A 6,000-nucleotide genomic window follows, 5' to 3' on the forward strand; every position below is an offset into this window, starting at 1 on the left:
CTAAATGGTTTCATTAAAACCTCCTAGAGGAAGTTTATTCGTGCCACTGAAATATTTTTGTGCTCTTCCAAAACCAGTGATCAGAGTCTGAAGACAGTCAGCTGCCTTGCTAATGGACCACAGTTACATGTGTAATTGATTAATTAAGGAAAGGAAATAGCTGCTGAGACCAAGGGAGGAATCCATAACTTCAGCAGGCATTGAAGTAAAATAGCATCTTCTCCTGGGCAAGGCAGCTGAGTTTTTTTTCAGGTATTTTTGTTCTCTTTATGGTGCTCTAGCTTTTCTTTACTGGTTCTTATTTGGTATCTTACTGTTTGTTGTGTGGGTTAAAAAAAATAAAAAGTAACACAAGGAACACTCCAACCCTCCTTTTTTCAGCTGGTAGAAGGAGCATAGTTTCATTGGGGCTTAGCATGTGTGTATTTATTTCCATATAATCCTCCATTGGCTTTGTGTGCCTGAGTAATGACACATGTGTAAAGAGGCAATGGACGGAACTCAAACGAGTTCTTTGGGAAGCTTCCAGTGAGCATGGCGATATCTGCTATTCTTTGCAAGCTGTCTTCTCATGATTTACCTCCTATGGAGTTGTGTCTCCTGCTTCACCCCTTCCTTTACCAGTTTGGAGCTTCACCAATGCCTTGCAGCAAAGCTGTTTCACAGGGCTCTGGCTGAGGGGAGACTTTACACGTAGAAGAGCCAAACATAAATATCTTGGCAGATATTTTGAACCGGGGAAGTGGTGCAAAGTAGAATCATTGCTGGTGAGTGTATTGCTAGGCAGATGAATTGTGTGTGCTCCATGGGAGCTCTTTCAAGGCATAAGGCTTCTTCAAGAGCAGAAAGAAGTGTGGCACTGATGGATGCTGCCTGCAGATGGCATGGTGTGCACTGGGGTTTGCTACCTAATGCCTGATCTGAGAGACATCTTGCACTTTGAAAGGATTTTGTGGTGTTTTCAATGATATAGATATTAGTGGCTGTATTGAAAATAAAATACAGACTTAAATGTTTTCCATCTCGAACTCTATTGCTTTTCTTCAGCTCTCACACACCTTCCATCCTGAGTGTATTAACTTAATCTTGCACAAAGCTCCAGGTGGATCCAAATATCAGGCAGAGTTCACAGAGGGTTAGAAAGAGCCACAGAGTGCTGAAAATTGATTAAGAGCCCTAAACCTATCTGCAGATAAACATTCTGAGCCCTCAAATGGCTGAGCCATTGACAGCTGAGCCAGGCAGCCCAACCAAAGACAGTTTTTAATAGTTAGAGGAGACAGCACTGTTTAGTATGCTCTCTTCATCTGCCTATTAGATACCTCCTGTTAGCATTGCCCACTCCATTTGTGCAATGGTCAATGAACTTTTGGAGAACAGATAGCTCTTACAAATAGCACAGACAATTTTTCTTCAGATCAGAAACAGGCAGTTTTAGTTATTTTATGTTCTTGAGGATATGTAGACTGCAGGTTCAGTTTTGGAGTTCTCACTCTGATACAGGGCCTTTCTTAGCCAGTCTGTTATATATCGTACTTTTGCTGTTGTTGATGTGCAAATGAACTGTTTGTGTTAGTGATGAGTTACCTCAGTTGGTCGTGAGGAGTCAGAAGAGTAACTGAGATAATGAATGATTTCCAGTCAAATTGTCTCATTCGGCCATGGTGTTCAAGTGTTGAATATCACAGGCATGTAGCTACGTAACAGCATCCCTAGGTTACGTTCAGATTTTGTAGCATGTACGTTTAGCTTTTAGGCAGATAAAATTAAATATATGGAAGTCATCTGGATTCTATGGCAGTTATGAGCAATTGCTATCTTGAGAACTTTAAAAGCAGCATTTCTGTGCATTTATTCCTTGGAGCTTTTGTGGGGTTTTTTTTGTTTGATTGTTTGGTGGGTATTTGTTTTGTTTTCATTGAAAGAGAGCTAATTGAACCTTCTCCTCTCAGCTTCCTCAAACTTCTGCTTGTGAGTGGCAAAGATCTTAATTCAGGTACATTTCCTTAACTGTATCTTACAGTATTTTCCCCTAACTGCTACGAACAACTGTAAAAAGCAGTTTTCTGGAGGTTGCTTAGGTCTGCATTGCTATCCAGCACCATATAAAGATCTGACAAATGGCTACTCGTTTCAGCTGAATTTTAAACATGACATTAACTGTGTTTAACTCTGCTTGGTAACATTGGGGCTTACAATGAGTTTTAAACGTTTCACTAAATAAGGATGGATTCAAGCAGGTGCTTATTGTTAAGCACGCACAAAAGCACCTGACTGATTTAGGACCTAAGAGAGATAAACGGGGAGAATTACAGAGCAGCTGGTATCTCTGCCTTCCTATCAGTACGATTTCCATTTGGTGAGCAGGTGAAAAGGAAGCAGAATCAGAAAAGAGGAAAACTAGATTAAAGAATGGAGACAAACAGATGTTGTTTGGGTCATGTTCAGAGTGACACATTGACTGTCTGACAGATTCCCCCTGTATGGATATGTCCTTTCTTTGTGAGGGGCAGTCTATCTTATGGTTATGAGTGATGGCCCAGTAGAAGGATCATCAACATAAGTGCAGTCTTATTCATAGTCCATAAACTAGCAGAGGAGAAGCTCCCAATCTTCTGATTTATGTCAGCTTTGAGACCAAGCCAGACAACCTGTTATTACGGAGCAACTTTGTATGCATGTGCACGCATGTGTACGTCTGCATATGCAAACCCTGTCATTGTCAGACACGATAATGGCGTTTTATTGGAAAGGAATTAAACTTCCTCTATCTTTTGGGGTTATGATTCATTTTGGAGAGGGAAAGCTGAGGGACCTGCTGCCATCTGAGTGTCTCTGACTTATTATTGAAGCTTATTTTGTTGTAGATTTTGGTTTTTTACACATTCAGATGATAACAGGGTGGAGAGGGGAGACCACAAGAGTGATATCCAGAATTCCTGCATTTTCTTAAGTATTATGTAGTTTGTCTGTTGTTTGATCTCTCTCAAATAATTGAACTTCCATCATGGATTTCCATTTTACCTATAAACTGGGAACAGTGATACTTCTCTGCCTACTTGAGAGACCCCAGCGGTTTGGTTTGGAATGGACCTTCAAAGACCATTTAGTTCAAGCCCACTGCCATGGGCAAGGATTCTTCTGCTAGATCAGGTTGCTATAAGTTCCATCCAACCTGACTTTAAAGACTTCCAATGATGGGGCATCCACAGCTTTTCTGAGCAGCCTGTTCCTGTGTTATACACATGCACAATTTTGTGGTTTTCTGTCACTTCGGGATGGTAATGGTAGTCTGATGCTGATGTTACTGCCTTAAAACACGCTCCTTCTTTGTGCCATTGTTTTAATTATTCTACACTCAACTGATCTGAAACAGGACTTTTGTGCCATCAGAGACCATGATTGTTGTGGCTCCACCAAAATCAATGAAACTTTACTAGTTTATCCCACTGGATCACCTCTTCTGTTTGTCCCAAACCAGGTGAGTTTCTATACCCATCCTAAATTGGCAGCGTGTTGTGGATGTCTGAAGCGTAGTGTATCCACTGCCGTGCAAACCAAGCCCCTGAAGAGGTACGTTCATCTGACAAACATAATATTTGGTATCCACTGACACAGAGACTCACTAGAACAGACCAGCCACTTAGGCAGAGAAAATATAAGAGATTGTGTTCAATGTACTGTATACAGGAGTCCCTTTTTCAGCATATATCCTATTAAATTAACTGGAAATGAGTATTCATCAGTCTCTAAGGGAAAGAGCCTGAAGCCTTTTCTCTTCACATCAGACATTCATCAGGCCTTTGATCTTACTTCTCGTGACTACATTGGCTTACAGAAAAGGTCAGAAAACAGCTCTGCAAATACAAATTGGATTCCAAGGGCCCAATCCTCTAGTCCTTAGGTGGGAATTTTTCAGTAAAATAATGGTAAAATTCAGCAGGTCAGTCTTGTTCTTTTTATTTAGTCAATGCTGTTGGTGTTGTGTGGAGATGTCAAATTCTCTGTTGCCTTTCTCCAAAAGCAAAATTCAGAATCAGCGTAGAGTTATCCTATTTTTGCATGCTCAAAACCCATCAGCTCTTTCTTCTTACTCCAGGCATCCTCTTCAAGAAAAGTCACACTCATGACTGTCAGATGCTCTTCCATGTTTTGGCAAAGACCTAAGGATTTGCTGTAGGGATAACGGCTGGCCTCAGAAATCCTTTTGAATGCTTCTTGTTACTTCTGGTGGAGAATGAGTATCTTCTCTGCTTCAGTGATGATGTTAAAGACACACCTAGAGCCATTTGGTGTGACTCCATTTGCTTATAAACATGGAGATAAAGTTCAGGTTTGGTTTTGAAGTGTCTCATTTTAGTGCCTCTTGTTATACAATACTATACTATACAGAACAATACTTGGAACAAAACAGATGGTTTTTATCATAAAATACTGCCGAGGTATGTGAATCTGAGGCAGATGAATCTCACCTATGCTCTTTGTTGTTGAATTAGGTGTCAGAGTCCTGCAGAAAGTGGCTCAGCCCTCCTGCTTTCCTTCTCCACTTTGTATTTCTAAAATAGATTAAAGTAAACTCCTGCACCCCGGCTCTGGAGAGAAGTTTAATGCCTCACTTGCAATCTGCATGTCCCCAGTTTGGAGAGGGAAAGCCATCACAGACTCCATGGCAGATGACACCTCCTGCAGTTATGCCAACATAAAGGGGCCTTTCCTTTGTCTTGTGAAGCTTTTCTAAGTGATAAATGGTGCTTTCCTGTCTCTCCATATCCATCAAAACCTCATAAAGAATTTGATTGCACTCTGAAAGTGCACCCTTGCCATAGGAGTGAATTAACATCAAGGGGAAAATTCAGTTTTCCACTAATTCACATCATTTTTTTCATTTGTCACATTATTTCTTCAGCTTTAAAATCCCTAATGCTCTGAGTATAAGCTACTGATTAATGACAAACTTTCACCATTCATCTATGCACTTGTATAAAGCATGAAAAATGCAAAGCAAAATCAGACCATCTGCATAGCTTTTCTACCCTACCCTCAAGTCCCTGCAGTGACCTGCACAAGCAGACGAATGTTGTGGGATGTCACTGTTAACAACTCTGAGAGATTTCAAGTGAAAGTTTGTCACGAAGCTGAAGGAAGAACACGGTACTGTCAGCTCCTTTGTTGAAAGTGAGGACAATCTGGCCCAGTTTCCTTTAGCAAATGCAACCGTGATGATACAGCAAGGGAAGCTTGGGTGAAGATTTGCTCTGAAGACCCACAGAGCCTTCAGGGCAACCTTGAAATACTTCCAGAGCCAATCCTCTGGCAAATGTGTATTTGTATTAGCTTTTGCAATGGCTTTCTCTTCTCACTAACTTCTTGCAGGCAGAAACCTGTCTAAATGTTTGCAGAAAGCAAATATAAGGGAACGCAAAGACCGAAACAAACACTCCTTCTTCCACGCGAAGGGAACAGCATTTCCCAGGCTCCAGGAGCAATGTGTAAAAGCACAAAAACCGGGGTTTTGCCCACCTCCTCTGTAGCTAATATTCAGAACGACACCCAGACTTTGAGCCACTGCAGACCACCCTATTGCTGAGCTATACTGGTTCTATGGGAAAACTGAAAAGCAGTGATACTGGGTCCCCTTATTGGATGCCTCACCGTTAAACAACCCTGTCTTGCTTAACTGTTCTAATTATACTTCTGTTCTGTCACAGTGACTAATGGGCACTGTGGCCATTATTTTCATTTTAAACTAGATCCAAACTCCAGTCTCCAAAGATGAATAAATGAATTAATTTATTTTATTGCAGTACTCAGTCCTCAATAAAATATCAGAGTTAGAGTGGGATTTTTAATTTTTTTAATATTCTTGGATAGGAGTATTCTGGGCACGTGCTGTACACATGCTTTCTGGGGAAATGAATTATTGGTATTTTATTATTATTACCGTTTAATACTTAACACTTGCGTGGTGTTTTACATCTTCAAAGCACTTTGCAAACATTT

The sequence above is a fragment of the Columba livia genome, chromosome 11, assembly GCF_036013475.1.
Source record: "Columba livia isolate bColLiv1 breed racing homer chromosome 11, bColLiv1.pat.W.v2, whole genome shotgun sequence".
In the NCBI taxonomy this organism is placed as follows: Eukaryota; Metazoa; Chordata; class Aves; order Columbiformes; family Columbidae; genus Columba; species Columba livia.